General features: G+C 42.7%; 1 pseudogene; it reads right to left on the bottom strand.

Annotated features, from left to right (window-relative positions):
• Positions 1 to 16,260: 16,260 nt before the first annotated feature.
• LOC123426008 lies at positions 16,261 to 19,328 on the bottom strand (annotated as a pseudogene).
• Positions 19,329 to 19,625: the final 297 nt, after the last annotated feature.

Below are 19,625 nucleotides of genomic sequence, written 5' to 3'. Positions count from 1 at the left end.
TTGGGCGCTTCTCAATCTATTTGCTAGCCTTCGCTTGTACTAAGCGGGAATGCTCCTTGTGCATCCAAATCCTAAACCCAAAGTTGTGGCAAATGAGTCCACCATATCTACCTATATGCGGTATTTCAGTGCCATTCTGAGTAAATTTGTATGTGCCAACTCTAACGTTCAAAATAGACTTTTGTTTTGTGTGCCCGTACCACTCATGAAGCGGCGAGGGGTGGCCAATATCTTCCATGTTAAATAGGTTATTCTCAAGATGAGAATTTATTCACTTGTCATTGCACGAGAGAATGGTGGTAATACGGATGCACAGTCCCGAAATGCAAAGAAAATTTATTTTATGTTGTCAAATAATAAGTTCCTTGGAAATTTTTGGTATGGACGATACCCGTGGATGCAGCTAGCGTGGAGTGTGAAAGAACTGTGGAAAAAGGAATAAAGTTTATTCCAGTTCGGGAACCTCCTATGATTTTTTTAGCATGGAAGATACTGGAAACTATTACTCGTTTTCATTGAACGGAAAAGCATGCCACCCAAAATAATTTAATCTCTCAATTTAATATTTAAGCTCTTGCACGTCTACAAATCTCTCCTTCCCTCCACGAATGCCTATCTATTTACTTTTACGCATTTGTTTTATTTGAGTTTCCATCTTCTCTTGTAAAACAGCAACTATCGAACACTATTATCATACTTGAGAATTGGATGTAGCTAATATGTTGATGTGTTGCATACATGGATCAATGATTGAGCATGATGGGCTAGGGATAACGTTATTTAGCATTTATATTTTGAAAGACTTGGTTGCTTGTTGATATGCTTGACTATTAAAGTTTTCATTTCAAATTATAGACTGTTGCTTTGAATCATCTACATGTCCACATGTACATGTTATAAAGAAAATAATATGATGAACATGTTAGGCATCATTCCACATCCAAAATTCTATTTTTATCATTTACTTACTCTAGGACGAGTAGGAATTAAGCTTGGGGATGCTGATACGTCTCCAACTTATCTATAATTTTTTGTTTGTTCCATGTTGTTATAGTAACTTTATATCATTTTTTGGGACTAACCTATTGACATATTGTCAAGTGCCAGTTGCTGTTTTTTGATTGTTTTTTACTGCATAGAAAATTAATATCCAATGGAGTGCAAATGTCAGGAAACCTTTTATAGATTTTTTTTCTGCCCACAATACATCCAAAGGAGCAAAGAACCACCAGAGAGGAGGCCCAGGCTGCCCACTAGGCCCAGGGCGCGCCTAGCCTCCTAGTGCGGATGGGTACCTAGTGGGCACCTCGTGGCACATCTTGGCATGATTCCAATGCCAAATATTCCTATAAATAGAGAAACCCCCAGAAATAACCCTAGACGAGAATTTCCACCATCGCAAGCCTCTGGAGCCATGAAAAACCAATATGGATCCCGTTCTGACACCCTGCCAGAGGGGAGATCATCTCCGATGTCCATCTTCATCATCCCACCGGAGGCTATGATGAGGAGGGAGTAGTCAACTCTCACTGCTGATGGTTTGTACCAATAGCTATGTGTTTAATCTCTCTCTCTCTCTCATGTTCTTGATATGTCATGATCTTGATATATGACGGGCCTTCTTAATATAGTTGGATCATATGGTATTTGTCCCATGCTATTGTTGTGATGAACTAAGTATTTCACTATAAGATCTCGTTATGTTGGATTGAACATTCAAGTTTGATAGCACATGATGTATGTCTTCAATGCGGATACCCGTAGTGACATTGCGATATTCAAGTGATTCACTTGATATATGTTTCGGCACTCAACTCGCGGATTCCCGAGGTGACAATGCGGTAATCTTTGCATAGGGTTTGAAGCACATTTTCATACTATGTTCTTCGATAGAAATTTTGGGCTGATCCTTGAAGTTCTTTGTTTGAGGTGACATTAGAGTATCTAGGTGACATTCGGGTTGATATATATGTATCAATGGTGTTATTTTAGTACGAACTCATGAATAGATCGATCGGAAAGGATAACTTGTTATCTTAGTACAAACTCTTGGAAAGATTGATCGGAAAGAATAACTTGGAGGTGGTTTTGTACCCTACAAGCAATTTTTTCTTATGTTATCCGCTAGATAGGGACTTTGGAGTGATTCTTTATCGCACATTGATGGATTTTTATGTGATCCAATTATATTAGTATTGTTGAGAGATTGCACAAGCGAAAGTACACACCCTAGGCCTCATTTTCAAGCATTGCAATACCGTTTGTGCTCACTTTTGTTACTTTCTGCCTTGCTGTTTTTTATTGTTCATATTAGAAAAAATCAATTTGTACTATCATTACTACACTTGTATCACCATCTCTTCGCCGAACTACTGCACCTATACAATTTGCCATTGTATTTGTTATGTTGGAAACACAAGAGACTTTTTATTATTTGGTTGCAGGGTTGTTTCTGAGAGACCATCTTCATCCTACACCTCCCACCGATTGATAAACCTTATGTCATCCACTTGAAGGAAATTTTCTGGTGTCCAACAAAACTCTGCACTTGGAGGCCCAACACGAGCCTACAAGAACAAGTTTTGTAGTAGATATCACTAGCCACTTTCAGGCGGGGCCTTCCTCGCAAGTCCTCCTCCTACCTTCCGCATGAAAAGAGGAGAGGAATAGGATCTAGGACGAGCATAGGACGACACTTGTCCGGATGGCACATGCCACTTTCGATGAGGCTTTGCCCACCGACGAGCTCGGGTGGGAGGCCTCCACTACCCTAGGTGGGTCTCGGACCCCGGGGAGGTCGAGGCCGAGCGCAGCATCGGTCATGGCGGAGGATGGTGATGGAAACGATGGATACAATGCTACAATTGTCGAGAGGAAGAAATGGTGCGCGGATGGGGACCGTGGTGATTCTGGAGGTGCTCTGTGCAGTTTTAGGGAGAGCAGGGAGTCAAGACTGCAGGAATTTGTCCGAGGCCGAGGCAGAAATATGGCAGCCATGGGGGAAGAATTGAGCTCAAGCTATCGAATGGCTTAGACACGGTTTTTTGGGAGTGAGGGCACCGACATCCAACACGAGAGTGAGCTCGGGGACGCTTTATATGGCCAGGCCGTGGTCCACCATGGATAGTGTCCATGGGCGACATCGGGCAAGCTCTAGAGAGAAATGGGGAGGGTGAGGTAGCGACGTGTTTTTCAGAAAAATAATTTCCACAAAACATGTCTCTGTGTTTTCCAGCACCAGGATTGGTGTTGGCTCGTGATACGTCTCCAACGTATCTATAATTTTTGATGGTTTCATGCTATTATCTTGTCAAACTTTGGATGTTTTGCATGCCTTTTATATATTTTTTGGGACTAACTTATTAACTCAGTGCCAAGTCCCAGTTCTTGTTTTTTTGATGTTTTTGACCCCTTCCAAAGCAGATTTTGAAACGGAGTCCAAACGGAAGAAAATCCCCAAAAAGATTTTTTCCGGAACGGAAGAAGATCGGGAAGCTTGGGAGCCAAGGCAGGGGAGCCTCAGGGGACCCACAAGCCCCCACCCCACAACCAGGGGGGTAGGCCGCACCACCCAGGCTTGTGGGCCCCCTGAGCACCCCTGACCTAGGGGTTGCGCCTATAAATTCCCTAAAAATCCTAAAAAATCAGGAGATCGTCGAAATCACTTTTCCTCCGCCGCAAGCTTTTGTCTCCGCAAGATCCCATCTGGGGCACGTTTTGGTGCCCTGCCGGAGGGGGGGTTCGAATATGGAGGGCTTCTTCATCAACACCATGACCTCTCCGATGACGCGTGAGTAGTTCACCATAGACCTACGGGTCCATAGCTAGTAACTAGATGTCTTCTTCTCTCTCTTGGATCTTCAATACAAAGTTCTCCATGACCTTGATGGAGATCTATCTGATGTAATCTTCTTTTGCGGTGTGTTTGTCGAGATCCGATGAATTGTGGATTTATGATAAGATTATTTATGAATCTTATTTGAGTTTCTTATGATCTCTCTTATGCATGATTTCATATCCTTGTAATTATCTTCGAGTTGTGGGTTTTGTTTGGCCTACTAGATCTATGATTCTTGCAATGGGGAAGTGCTTGGTTTTGGGTTCATACCGTGCGGTGACCTCACCCAGTGACAGAAGGGGTAGCGAGGCACGCATCGTGTTGTTGCCATCAAGGGTAAAAAGATGGGGTTTTCATCATTGGTTTGAGATTATCCCTCTACATCATGTCATCTTGCTTAAGGCGTTACTCTGTTCGTCATGAACTCAATACACTAGATGCATGCTGGATAACGGTTGGTGTGTGGAGTAATAGTAGTAGATGCAGAAAGTATCGGTCTACTTGTCTCAGACGTGATGCCTATATGTATGATCATTGCCTTAGATATCGTCATGACTTTGTGCGGTTCTATCAATTTCTCGATAGTAATTTGTTCACCCACCGTGATATTTGCTATTATGAGAGAAGCCTCTAGTGAACACTATGGCCCCCAGGGTCTACTCCACAACATATTTTCAGCCTTACACTTTTTACTTTGTTGAACTATCCGCCTTCAGATCTCACTTTGCAAACAATCTTGAAGGGATTGACAACCCCTTTGAAGCATTGGGTGCAAGCTTGTTTGTGTTTGCGCAAGTACTCTGGACTTGACGAGGCCCTCCTTCTGGATCGATACCTTGGTTCTCAAACTGAGGGAAATACTTACTGCTCCTGTGCTGCATCACCCTTTCCTCTTCAAGGGAAAAACCGACGCAAACCAGAGAAGTAACAAGAAGAATTCCTACCGCCAAGGAAGGACTTTTGTTGCCCTAGCAGAAGAATTTCTCGCGCCGTTGCCGGGGAGGAAGATCAAGTCAAAAACTCATCCAAGTAGGTGTCACAAACTCATCTCTTGCATTTACTTTGTTTGCCAGTTGCCTCTCGTTTTCCTCTCCCCCACTTCACCAATTTGCCTTTTTCGTTTGCCTTTTCGTTCGCCTTTTCGTTCGCCCTTTTCCTCGCCTGCTCTTTGTTTGCTCGTGTGCTTGCTTGCTTGCTGAAGTCACCATGAACGAAAACTCCAAACTTTGTGACTTCTAGAATACTAATAATAATGATTTTATTAGTACTCCGATTGCTCCCGCCACTAGTGCGGAGTCATAAAAAATCAATGCCGCTTTGCTGAATCTTGTTATGAAAGAGCAATTCTTTGGCCTTCCTAGTGAAGATGTTGCATCCCATCTCAATACGTTCATTGAGCTTTGCGATATGCAAAAGAAGAAAGATGTGGATAATGACGTGATTAAATTGAATCTTTTTCCTTTCTCGTTGCGAGATCGCGCAAAAACTTGGTTTTCTTCTTTGCCCAAAAATAGTATCGATTATTGGGATAAGTGTAAAGATGCTTATATATCCAAGTATTTTCCGCCGGCTAAGATCATCTCTCTCCGTAATGATATCATGAATTTCAAGCAACTTGATCATGAACATGTTGCACAAGCTTGGGAGAGAATGAAATTAATGATTAGAAATTGTCCCTCTCATGGCTTGAGCCTTTGGATGATTATTCAAATATTTTACGCTGGCTTGAATTTCGCTTCTAGAAATATCTTGGACTCCTCCTCAGGTGGAATGTTCATGGAAATCACGTTAGGAGAAGCCACAAAGCTCTTGACAACATCATGACGAACTACTCTCAGTGGCACACTGAAAGGTCACCTACTAGTAAGAAGGTGCACGCTATAGAGGAAATTAACTTGTTGAGTGCTAAGATGGACGAGTTAATGAATTTGGTTGCTAGTAGAAGTGCTCCTTTGGATCCTAATGATATGCCTTTGTCTTCTTTGATTGAGAGTAGCAACGCTAGCTTGGACGTTAATTTTGTTGGTAGGAATAACTTTGGCAACAACAATGCTTTTAGAGGAAACTATGTTCCTAGGCCTTTTCCTGGTAACTCCTCTAATAACTTTGGCAACTCCTACAACAATACCCATGGAAATTACAATATATTACCCTCTGATCTAGAGAGTAACATCAAAGAGTTCATCAACTCTCAAAATATTTTCAATGCGTCCATAGAGGAAAAGCTACTCAAAATTGACGATTTAGCTAAGAGCGTTGATAGAATGTCTAGTGATGTTGATGCTTTGAAAGTTAGATGTGCTCCTCCCAAAATAAACATGGATGAAACTTTGAAAGCTATGCGTGTTTCCATGATTGAGAGCCAAGAAAGAACCACCAAAATTCGTGCTAGACATGAATGGCTTAAAAAGGCGTGTTCTCATGATGAGAATCACGAAGATCTTAAAGTGCTTGGTGTGACTCCCATTGAATATTTGTTTTCTTGTGTCAAACCTAATGATTATGGGTCTAGATATGAATCCACTTTGGTTGAAAAGTGCCCTAATGATTCAGAGTCCATCTATCTTGATGCTAAAAGCATTGAAAGTGGAGTAGAAGATGTTAAAACTTTGAGTAGTAATGAAATTACTACCGTGAATTTCAAGGAATTCAATTATGATAGTTGCTCCTTGATTGAATGCATTTCTTTGATGCAATGCATGTTAAACTCTCCACACGCTTATAGCCAAAACAAGGCCTTTACCGATCATATCGTCGAAGCTATGATAAAATCTTTTGAAGAGAAACTTGAATTGGAAGTCTCTATCCCTAGAAAGCTTCATGATGAGTGGGAACCTACCATCAAAATCAAAATAAAAACTATGAATGCAATGCTTTGTGTGATTTGGGTGCTAGTGTTTTTGCGATTCCAAAGTCTTTATGTGATGTTCTGGGTTTTAATGAGATTGAAGAGTGTTGTCTTAATTTGCATATTGATGATTATACTGTCTAGAAACCCATGGAAAGGATCAATGATGTTCTTATTATTGCAAATAGTAACTATGTACCCGTGGATTTCATTGTGCTTGACATTGATTGCAATCCTACTTGCCCTATTATTCTTGGTGGACCTTTCCTAAGGACTATCGGTGCTATCATCGATATGAAGGAAGGGAATATTAGATTTAAATTTCCTTTAAGGAAGGGCATGGAACACTTTCATAGAAATAAAATAAGATTTCCTTATGAATCCATGATGAGGGCCACTTATGGTTTGAGCACCAAAGACGACGATACGTGATTCTATCGCTTTTATGCCTAGCTAAGGGCATTAAACAATAGCGCTTGTTGGGAGGCAACCCAATGAATTTATCTTTTTTCTTTCTGTTGTGTTGTGTCTACACCATCACAATTCTGTTGTGATTGTGTTTTTTGTGTTTCTTTTTGTGTTTGAGTCAAGCAAAACCTTTATGACTAGTCTTGGTAATGGTTGTTTGATCCTGCTGGAAAAAGACAAAAACTTTTCTCTCACGAGATGATTTTTCATTTTTATTCAAAAAGAGCTTTTGAGTTGATTCTTTTTTCTGTTGGTTGATATGCTTTTTCCCCAGGCCGTCGTAATTTGTCAGATTATTTGAGGTACAATAAGTATACAAAGTATACAGATTGCTACAGACTGGTCTGTTTTTGACAGATTCTGTTTTTGTTGAGTTGGTTGCTTGTTTTGATGAAACTATGGTTAGTATCGGGGTGTACTAGCCATGGAAAAGTGAGAATACAGTAGCACAACACCAATATAGATGGAATTCAAGTTTGCTACAGTACCAAAAGAAGTGGTAGTTTGTTTTCTTGTACTAAGGTTATCATGAGTTTCTGTTTAATTTTTGTGTTGTGAAGTTTTCAAGTTTTGGGTGATGTTCTCATGGACGATGAGATAAGGAGTGGAAAGAGCTCAAGCATGGGGATGCCCAAGGCATCCCAAGGCAAATTCAAGGACACCAAAAATCCTAAGCTTGGGGATGCCCCGGGAAGGCATCCCCTCTTTCGTCTTCAATCCATCGGTAACATTACTTGGAGCTATATTTTTATTCACCACATCATATGTGTTTTGCTTGGAGCGTATTGTATTGTAGGAGTCTTTTCTTTTTGTTGTGTCACAATCATCCTTGCTGCACACCATTTTGAGAGAGAGAGACATGCACTCATTGTGATTTTGCTAGAATGCTCATAGTGCTTCACTTATATATTTTGAGCTAGGTACTTTTGCTCTAGTGCTTCACTTATATCTTTTAGAGCACGGCGGTGCGTGATTTGGTAGTTGGCTTATGCTATGAAAGTAGTCCCAAAAGTGATAGATACCTAAAGAGGATGCAAAAACCTCCATATTCATGTGCATTGAGTAGAAAGAGAAGTTTCGTTTCCTCTCAATTAGTTTTCAAACGTGGATTCGGTAATATTAAGAGTTATGTTAGTAGGGTGTTGTGAATCTAGAGATACTTGTGTTGAAGTTAGTGATTCCCGTAGCATGCACGTATGGTGAACCGCTATGTTAGGAAGTCGGAGCATAATTGATCTATTGATTGTCATCCTTTGTGTTGAGGTCGGGATCGCGCGATGGTTAACACCTACCAACCCTTCCCCTCGGAGTATGCGTTTAGCACTTTGTTTGATTACTAATAAAAACTTTTGCAACAAGTATGTGAGTTCTTCATGACTAATGTGAGCCCATGGTATAGATGCACTTTCACCTTCCACCTTTTCTAGCCTCTCTATTTCCGCGCAATTCTCGCCGGTGCACAAACCCACCAAATTCCTTCCTCAAAATAGCCACCATATCTACCTACTATGGCATTTTCATAGCCATTCTGCGATATATTGCCACGCAACTCCCACCGTTCCGTCTCATGACTTGTGCCATCACTCTCATATTGCCATTGCATGATCGTAAGATAGCTAGTGAGATGTTTCAACGTCATACGCCATGCTAGATCGTTGCACATCCCGGTACACTGCCGGAGGTATTTCCTATGGAGTTATCATCATTGTGATCTTTGAGCTGTGAGTAAATAAAAGTGTGATGATCATCATTATTAGAGCATTGTCCCATGTGAGGAAATAAAAAAAATAGGCCAAAGAGCCCAAAAAAAGGGGGAGAAAAGAAAAAAGAAAAGAAAAAAGAGAAGCCTAAGAGCCCAAATGAAAAGAAGAGAGAAAAAGAGAGAAGGGACAATGTTACTATTTTTTCCACACTTGTGCTTCATAATAGCACCATGTTCTTCATGATTGAGAGCTTCTTGCTTCGTCACGACCATATGCTAGTGGGAATCTTCATTATATAACTTGGCTGGTATATTACAATGATGGGCTTCCTCAAAATTGCCCTACGTCTTCGTGAGCAAGCAAGTTGGATGCACACCCACTAGTTCTCCTTTTGAGCTTTCGCATACTTATAGCTCTAGTGCATCCTTTTGTATGGCAATCCCTACTCATTCACATTGATATCTATTAATGGGCATCTCCATAGCCTATTGATACGCCGAGTCAATGTGACCATCTCCTCTTTTTTTGTCTCACAACCACCACCACACTCTATTCCACCTATAGTGTTGTATCCATGGCTCGCGCTCATGTATTGCGTGATAGTTATAAAAAATTTGAGAAAGTAAGAGTGCGAAAACAATCACTTGGCCAACATCGGGGTTGTGCATGATTTACATTAGTTGTGTGAGGATATGGAGCATAGCCAGATTATATGATATTGTAGGGATAACTTTCTTTGGCCTTGTTATTTTGAAAGTTCATGATTACCTTGCTAGTTTGCTTGAAGTATTATTGCTTTCATGTTAATAGCAAACTATTTCTTTGAATCTTATGGATCTGAACATTCATCTCACGTGAAAGAAGTTGCAAAGGACAACTATGCTAGGTAGCATTCCACATCAAAAAATCATTCTTTATCACTTCCCTACTCGAGGACGAACAGGAGTTAAGCTTGGGGATGCTTGATACATCTCCAACGTATCTATAATTTTTGATGGTTTCATGCTATTATCTTGTCAAACTTTGGATGTTTTGCATGCCTTTTATATATTTTTTGGGACTAACTTATTAACTTAGTATCAAGTGCCAGTTCCTGTTTTTTCCATGTTTTTGACCCCTTTCAGAGGAGATTTTTAAACGGAGTCCAAACGGAAGAAAATCCCCGAAAAGATTTTTTCTGGAACGGAAGAAGCTCGGGAAGCTTCGGAGCCAAGGCAGGGGAGCCTCACGGGCCCCACAAGCCCCAACCCCGCGGCCAGGGGGTAGGCCGCGCCACCCAGGCTTGTGGGCCCCCTGAGCGTGCCCTGACCTAGGGGTTGCACCTATAAATTCAATAAAAATCCAAAAAAAATGAGGAGATCATCGAAATCACTTTTCCGCCGCCGCAAGCTTCTGTCTCCGCAAGATCCCATCTGGGGTACGTTCTGGTGCCCTGCCGGAGGGGGGATTCGGATACGGAGGGCTTCTTTATCAACACCATGACCTCTTCGATGATGCGTGAGTAGTTCACCATAGACCTAGGGGTCCATAGCTAGTAACTAGATGCCTTCTTCTATCTCTTGGATCTTCAATACAAAGTTCTCCATGATCTTCATGGAGATCTATCCGATGTAATCTTCTTTTGCGGTGTGTTTGTCGAGATCCGATGAATTGTGGATTTATGATCAGATTATCTATGAATCTTATTTGAGTTTCTTCTGATCTCTCTTATGCATGATTTCATATCCTTGTAATTCTCTTCGAGTTGTGGGTTTTGTTTGGCCAACTAGATCTATGATTCTTGCAATGGGGAAGTGCTTGGTTTTGGGTTCATACCGTGCGGTGACCTCTCCCAGTGACAGAAGGGGTAGCGAGGCACGCATCATGTTGTTGCCATCAAGGGTAAAAAGATGGGGTTTTCATCATTGGTTTGAGATTATCCCTCTACATCATGTCATCTGGCTTAAGGCGTTACTTTGTTCATCATGAACTCAATACACTAGGTGCATGCTGGATAGCGGTCGATGTGTGGAGTAATAGTAGTAGATGCAGAAAGTATCGGTCTACTTGTCTCGGACGTGATGCCTATATATATGATCATTGCCTTAGATATCGTCATGACTTTGCGCGGTTCTATCAATTGCTCAACAGTAATTTGTTCACCCACCGTGATATTTGCTATTATGAGAGAAGCCTCTAGTGAACACTATGGCCCCCAAGGTCTACTCCACACCATATTTTCAGCCTTACACTTTTTACTTCGTTGAACTTTCCTCCTTCAGATCTCACTTTGCAAACAATCTTGAAGGGATTGACAACCCCTTTGAAGCGTTGGGTGCAAGTTTGTTTGTGTTTGCGCAGGTACTCTGGACTTGACGAGGTCCTCCTTCTCGATCGATACCTTGATTCTCAAACTGAGGGAAATACTTACTGCTCCTGTGCTGCATCACCCTTTCCTCTTCAAGGGAAAAACCGACGCAAACCAGAGAAGTAACAAGAAGAATTCCTAGCACCAAGGAAGGACTTTTGTTGCTGCAGCAGCTGGTAGACACTTACTTGATACAAAATATCCAAGAAAAATACAAAATCTGGGTTACAAGACCATCAAGGTCTACTGGGTTGAATAAAAGTGTGAGGTTGACAGTGTAAGCGATTCGAGGAAACTCCAGTGCCCATGGGACTCCATTCCCACATGAACAGCTGACGTGGATAAATTCCTATCTCACAAGGTTGTTATCCTCGACTCCTAGGTTTTGGGGTTGACGACATCGTGCTCCTCTCCAAACGAAATCTAGCCAGGACAAGCCAGTGAGTACTTTGAATGTACTCGCAAACATCAAGAAAACAAACACGTTAAGCAGGTGAGATGCATGCAAATCCCACTAACAGTTATACCATACCCTTATGGTGTAATTCATGTATGCATTCATGAAGATATGCAATGTTTCAACCAATGATTTGTAAACAAGCAAGGATGATAATGCTGAAAAGTAACAATATGTGTGCCACAGTCGGGCGTATGAGCGACACCACATAAAGGGCTTATCTAAAACAAAAAACATGCCACAGTCGGGCATCTGAGCGACACCATAGAAAGGGCTTATAAGAAACAATAATAAATACTAAATATCTAGGAGGTAGAACCGTCCCAGGGATATCCAACAACATAAGCATAGGGGTTAGTCCAGAGTAATAATAATAATATGATTATCCTCCACATCATCATATGATTTTCCACATCCATTATTATTATGACCACTTATACTCCAAAGACCGACTCTAGGACCGACACTTGACTCGTCAAACAACGTCCTTGACCAGGGACATGGCTACTCGAATAGTTTTGACTCTACAGAGGGTGTACTCTTTACCCACAACTCACGATTTTCGATAGTCGACAAGACTAATCCCGCGTACGTCATTTTAGAAGCGGACACTCAGAATCAGCACACATGATTTTCCTCCGCGAAGCCCGGCTTCACCCGGACTACGCTGCCAAGGCAAAACCATAAGACGGGGAGGCTCCGACCTCGACTAGCATGGGATCAAAAATTTATACCGCGCGCTCACTCGGAAGGGCCATTCCCTTCTGGTCCCAGACCGGAAACACGCATGCCCCCTGTCCGTATGACTGGATTTAGACCATGACCGTGGATACCTTCATCCCGGCCCCTCTTATTGGTGTGTGACTAATAATAGGTCTACAACTGATTATACCGAACCCATTATCCAGGGAACTAAGGTAGCACGTTATAGAAGTATGACACGGACAAGACTCAATCTAGGTCAATACTGGAGTTACCAAATTTTACCGGCATCATTGTGCCGATTTCATGACCAGGTCATAACCTATCACGTTCCGCGTGACTAGGTTATTCCACAACCTCTCATAACTAGCAAATGCCACCATCATATTTCACCATTATTATAATGTGAGTAGCATGCATGAATATGCATAGTATTATTTCATGTCATACTATTATCAACATAACCTCAAATCACGCGGTATAAGTACCACCACAATCATCACACAACATATGCAAATATGGATTCAAGATACTTGCCTCAAGTGTGAAGAGATGAAAATTTGCACTCCAAAACTTTTGAAAGTTTACTTCTCTCTCCATCTCCTACTTGAAAATAATACCATTCAACACACAATTCCAAAACAGTAGATAAAAGTTGTTTGAATTTTTTTTAAATAAATCTTAAAAGAAACTAGATGTAATTCTAAACCAGCAGGAAAAAGAATCAAATTATTTGGAGTTTCCTATTAAAAGTTATAGCCAATCAAACTTTGTGGTCAAATCTATTTTTAAAACCAGAATAAAAGAAAATGCTTCGGGGAAATACGCTTTCGCCTAGAGAGACGCATTTGCTGAGATAGCTGCGAGGAATACGATTTGCAAAATAGGAAACATACCAGGGGGAAGTGCGCCACTCGGGGCTATGCCTCACTCACCGACAGGCGAGGCCCGCCTCTCGGGTCCTTCTCCCTCCTCTACGCGCCAGCCTGGGCAGAGCAGAGCAGCACTACGGCGACGATTGCCATTGGTACAGGGCATCTCTCGTCGCGCTCCGACTATGCACAAGCTCGGGGAGGGATGCCGCATCCAGTTTTAGCAGTTGGAGGCGCGACGGAGCTCTGGGCTGAGGGGGGCTTCAACAATCGCGGAATGCCTTTCTAGCGCACAAGCTTCGATCTACAATGGCTCTTCCTCGAGCTCTAGCGACGGCGAAGCTTCGAAGTGGTCTCAGGGGGTGCAGCTGGTGCGGTGGGGTACAACTAGGGGCTTCAGCCATGGTGGATCTCACATGAGGTAACCGTGGCGCTATTGTCAGAAATCTTACAGCCTTGGTCAACCAAAGGCGAGGGGGAGAAGGATGAGGCCAGGGGATGATGCTTGCGATGCTCACAGGGCTTGGGGTGGTCCTTTTATAGCTAGCTTGAGTCGGTTCCGCGGCGACCTTCGGATAAGATCGACAGCGGCAGTCACTGGCAAGGGCTAGGCGCACAGGAGCGGCGGCACGGCGAAGCAGGGGCAGCAGGGCAGCAAGGAGAAGTAGGGGAAGCGAGGCAGGGGAGGGACCGCGACTCGTTGGCGCTCGGAGGGAGCTTGGGCGATGCTGGCCATGGCAGAAGCAGAGAAGAGGCCACGCCATTTGCGCTGAGGTTGCACTGCTTGCGCACAGGGCGACGACCGACGGTCGGGGAGGGGGAGGGTTGACGCGACTCTACATTTGTACAGAAGGGCGAGGGCGCGGGGACGCGACGTTTCGGACATGCGCGCGCAAAACGTGCACTCTGGGTGAACCCAGAGCATGCACCTTAGATGCTCGACTAAATGTTAGCACAGGAAAAAATGGGCTCCAAGCTAGTGCAAACTCACAGGGGTAGGCTTGAGACTAAGGCACGACTATTGGACATGATGGTTGGGCCAGATCATCAACTCCATAGTGCAAGTTCAATCTCATGCCAAATCTGGTCATGCTCCAAAGTGTTTTATGAAATGCCAGATCATCAACTCCATAGTGCAAGTTCAATCTCATGCCAAATCTGGTCATGCTCCAAAGTGTTTTATGAAATGCCAGGGGCTCCCAAGGATCTTTGATACCCACCAAAATCTCCAGATCAAGGTCTCTCTAGGTGCTAGCAATGGTGGTGGGGTTAGTTTGTCAAAAATCAAAACTAGCCAATCACTATAAGAAATATGTCAACTAACGACGTTCAATATTGGTCACTGAATGGTCATTTGCGACCTTTTTATGACAAAAAACAAACGATCAAAAGTTGAGGGTCTCTAATGAACTATAACGACCTTTTTGCAGGATTGGTCGTAGGATTTTACGACCAAACGAAAGCATTGAAAATTATTTTGGTCACTACCAATCAGCCCTTCGCCACGTCGGATCTGACATGGCAAGCTCACGTGGCATAGAATCAGCCCGGTTCAATTCGGTGTTTTAAATGGGCCGAACCCATTAATCCAGCCCATTTAATGTTTTTTCTCTATTTTGCTTAGCTGCATGGGCCTAGCCCAATAATCCCCAACATTTTAGCCTTTTTTTATTTTGGGTTGCGGCCTTTTACTTTCTATTGATTTTTTTTTGACCATTTTATTTTTGTACTAGTCCCACTAGTCAGATTGGTCCCACATGTCATGCTGATCTCAAAATTAGTCCCACATGTCAGAAATTTCAAATTTTGTCAAATAAATATCATAACTTGGTCCCCCTTGTCAAATTGCCATTTCATAGGTATTCAAATCATATTCACAATCAATATTTCAAACAGGCTAGGGAGCAAATGAAATTCGTCCAAACCAAGAGTAAATTTCTCTATTACAATCTTTATACTACACCACAACCCAGATATGCCTACTATTACAATACATATACTACTCTTTTTTAATACGCTTCATAGCTTCACACTCGGATTTGTACTTCACCTATGCAAAAAATAAAAATAAGATGTACACAACATCAAACATTAGACAATGATGGATCCAAGTAAACAGGTTCGTGGTCGTTCACATATCGAATCTGACATCCCATTTTCCATCCATGTAACCATTAAGAGTCTAGTTCTCCCTCAACTAGAAATATGGCATGTGCAATCACAAACACATTTTAAAATTAATGAAAACTACAATCGGGTAGAAAACAGAATGAACGAAAACTACAATCAGGTAGAAAACAGAATTAATGATCCAACTAATTTTGGTATAAGATATGTAGAAGAAATATTTATCAGTACTAGCGTAAGTTCAAGTCCTTTCTTTTGTATTAATTTAGGAACCAACTAATGCAGCATAATTCATGTTCTATTTGAGATATTATTCAGTCAACATAATTTTAATACTAGTATGGTGCTAATATACGCATACTTCAAATAAATAAACATATCTATGCACAGCTGCAGCAGAGGCCGAGGAGGAGGAGAAGAGCAGGCGAAGAGAACCAGATTCCAACAAACTTGCACATCAGAAAACAAACTACAGGAATAGTCAACACCTATATATCTAGTCAATGTCAAAAACATTCACAAACATCAAAGTCTCACTCGAGCCTTCGAGGAAGGTTGTGAAAATAATATAAATCCAAACTTAAGTTAATCATGAAAAGGTCTAATGGATCCAAATAAACATGCAATCCAGATAACTACAGAAAACAGTAAACACCAACGATCAACATTTAGTCAGAAAACAGTCATGCAGAGTTCTAATGATCCAAATATGCTTTCACATCAGAAACATTCAGAAAACAGAATTGAACAAAACTGACAGATACTATCTATTACTAACAAAAAGAGGGGAGTTCTTCATTAGTTAAGAAAAAGTTCAACATTAGGAAATTGTATCATCTAAACGATTAGCCATACATACATGTTTCACATCAGAAACATGCAGAACTGCACACTGAGATTTTCAGGAAACTTGAGAATATATATATACAATAGAAAATTTAGTCATGCAAAATTTAGTCTACTCGATTCTAATGAACTTGCAAATCATAAAACTACAAGAACAGTCAACACGTATATATCTACTCAATGTGCATGCTGATATCACCATCCAGCATCACCTACAGCAGAGAGCGAGCATCATCAACGTCGGGAAACAGAGCAACATTTGCGTGAGGGAACCATGACTGCCTTCTCCTACAAAAACAAAAGAAAGAGAGGGAGCGACATCAAACATCTACATCGGGGTTACAAGAATTGGCAGCTACTTCTCCAGCACATGTAAACATTCAAGCCCCGATCCTCTAACTTCTCCTGGCATGTTTAAAGTTAAGATGCTAACAAAATTCTGCTGGCATGCCAATTTCCTCCATCAACATGCCTCTAATCTGTACGCGTTTCTATCTATATTATGTGAGTCTTAAGGCATGTTTATTGTGTACTAAGCTTAAGATGAAATACCAAGATCAGCTTCCAACATTCTCAAGGGCCTGCCCATTCAGCTCAAGGCTTTCATCATCAAATCAAAGGAAGGAAAACATTTACTTGAAAACATGTGTTTCCAATGTGCTCCATGGTTGGCGCATCGAAGAACCATTTTGCACCATGTGCATGCCCAATTTTAGCTACTTCTACATCACAAGGATGATTCCTAACAAGCTGACTGAATTCTTGAGAGAAAGGTAAAGTGCAGGCTGAACGCAAACAAGCTATCAGGCAAGGTTCACCTGCGCGACGAACATGGGCTGGAGCTCGATCTTGTCGATGAAGTCCCTGGTGATGTCGAACGTGGGCGAGCGCGACGCAACGGCCATGTTGACCCCCTTCTCCTTGAGTGGCTCCACCTTCACCCGCTCTCCAGTAGAAGGCAACACCATGAGACAAACAGAACAACAAACAAATAGATGTACAACAACATAAACACACACGTAGGCAGCACCATGAGACAAACGGAACAAGTTCGCCATGGATCACCTGGAACAAAAAATAAGAAGAGATCACTTCTGGAATTTCCTCGCAGTTCTATGAACCAAAAAGGATAGTTCCTCTGTTTTTTTAAACAAAAAGATGGAAGCAACGGCAGGTTGCAGGGCGCTTCTCTTTTGGATTTGCGAAATCCTTTTGCTTGGAAGAAGATGAATCATTTTGTTGTGTTCTTAATACGGTGACCTATGTTTGCTTATATAGGTACGTACACCAACTCTGGTGCTTGCTGGATCAAGCGACATAATACTTGCAAATCAAGCGTCAACGGCTACAACAGGACATAGTCTATGCTATATATACACTCGTCTTCGCACAACCATACTAGTTATAAATAGCAAGAAATGTTGTGCGGCAATCCTTACCACCATGCTACTTGGGTATATTAACATTTCCTGCTCTTTCATTGGCTAGTGTACAACGATGGAAGTAACTTTTAACAACAACATGTGCCTGTACCATGGAAGAAACAGCTAACACGGTCTTCCTTATCAGGGGACATAGAAGTCCTTAGGACAATAATTAGCGCACGTTGGCCCTGCTGAGCAAATACAGCAACGAGCAAAATCCTGCAGCAATTCAGGCTCGGCAGGCTAGCTGGTTTGAAACCCAAATAAATTACTTATCCTGGTTTTCGAACGGAGGATATATTGACATCTGAAACTGACCATGTGACCATACTCGTCCTCAGCAACCGTTACTAACGTTACCATACAGATACAGGGACCATTCCAACTCATCTATGCTACCAAAAGTTCATAGTCTATGGTGAGAGTAGTAAGTAAAACTTGGCACTTACATTCTCCGGGAGCGTGGCGGCAGCCCGCATGAGGTGGTTGCCGGCGAGCGTCGCCGAGCAGGTCTGCGCCGCACTGAGCCGGGTCGCCTGGATAAGGACAAAATTACGGGAAATGAAATCAGTAGAGCAGTTCGCATTTGGCATAATATTTACTCTGTGTGCAGCAACTCTCGAACTAATGTTTCGCTTGTGTTCCTATTCCCAATAGTAGACACTGCATAAGTACTATAACAAAACAAATCTAGGCACTGACGGCAGGGAGAGTGATGCTTATAACTTATTCATTTAGACCTATTCTCTTCAAGTTCCCGAAGAAAGAAATCTCTACACCACACAAACCGCAACGGCAGGGGATTCATCGCTACCGTAAGTAAGTTGGAATCGGAACAAGAACACGAGGCAACAAGAAAATGAGATTTTTCCCGTTAGGATCACGCAAATCTGCAACAATGTTGCTGGAACCTACTTACTGTAGAAGATATTCTGCTTCGAGGTCCTATAATTTGCACAACCATTTATTTAATCTGGTCAACTAGAACCATCAATCATGTTTTCAGCATGTTCATTCAAATCACGCTACATGCATGAGCAGAGCAGGCATTTGCAACGCAGGTGGGTTTTGAGTGAGCTGAGTGTACGATGATAAAAAATACTTTGAAACCATACCATACCAGCGATGACAGCAGGGGGTGGGGGAGGATTGTGTTGCCGAAAACAGTTCCGGTGCATTTTATTATCCGCTCACAGAGCATTCACTGAAATGCCACAACGAGCCCGAGGATCTGACGAGGCCCGAGAAGGTAGGCGGCGTCAGTCGCGGAGCACGGCGGCCGGGTCCCTGGACGGCGCGAGGCCGCCGTCGCCGTCCCAGGGGAGGCCGGGCTGGTCCTCCCAGGAGGCGTAGGCGGAAGCATCGGCAGCGGCGGCGTGGTGGGAGTCCATGGCCTCCTGGGCGCGGTCGAGGTAGGGCTTGAACCCGACACGGTAGGAGAGGTAGGCAAAGGCGGCGGCGCCCAGCACCACGATGCCCGATCAGATCGCATTCTGCCGCACCCGCCCACCGCCCCTCATCCCTCGTCTCTCTTGGGTCTTTGGCTATCAGGTGGGTTGACACAGATGACACCCCGCCCCGGATGGGATGCAGCCTGGAGAGGAAGGGGAGGGAGGGTGGCGGCGTGATGGGGGAGTGGCGGGGAGAGGAAGGGTGCGATGAGGGGATTCAAGGCTGTGAGCTAGGGTTTGCCAGTTTGGGCTGTGGGTGGGGTATCTCGTTTTCAGTTTTTTTTTTCTGTACATAGATGGATGGATGGACGGACGTGGGATGGAGAGATGGATGGATGGATGGATGGATGGACGTGGGATGGAGAGATGGATGGATGGGCGCCATGTCAACGATCCGTGGGAACGGTTCTGATTGGTTTGGAAAATCAGTGATTGAAAATAGTTTTGAAGTACTCAAAATAGATGAAAATTTGTGAAATATCTATCAGAAATGTTTTCCAAAAAGGCACCACACAAATTTTCACTAAAGTTAGACCACATTT

Source organism: Hordeum vulgare, chromosome 2H (assembly GCF_904849725.1).
Source record: "Hordeum vulgare subsp. vulgare chromosome 2H, MorexV3_pseudomolecules_assembly, whole genome shotgun sequence".
NCBI classification, from domain to species: domain Eukaryota; kingdom Viridiplantae; phylum Streptophyta; class Magnoliopsida; order Poales; family Poaceae; genus Hordeum; species Hordeum vulgare.
This window is presented reverse-complemented; position numbering and strand designations above follow the sequence as displayed.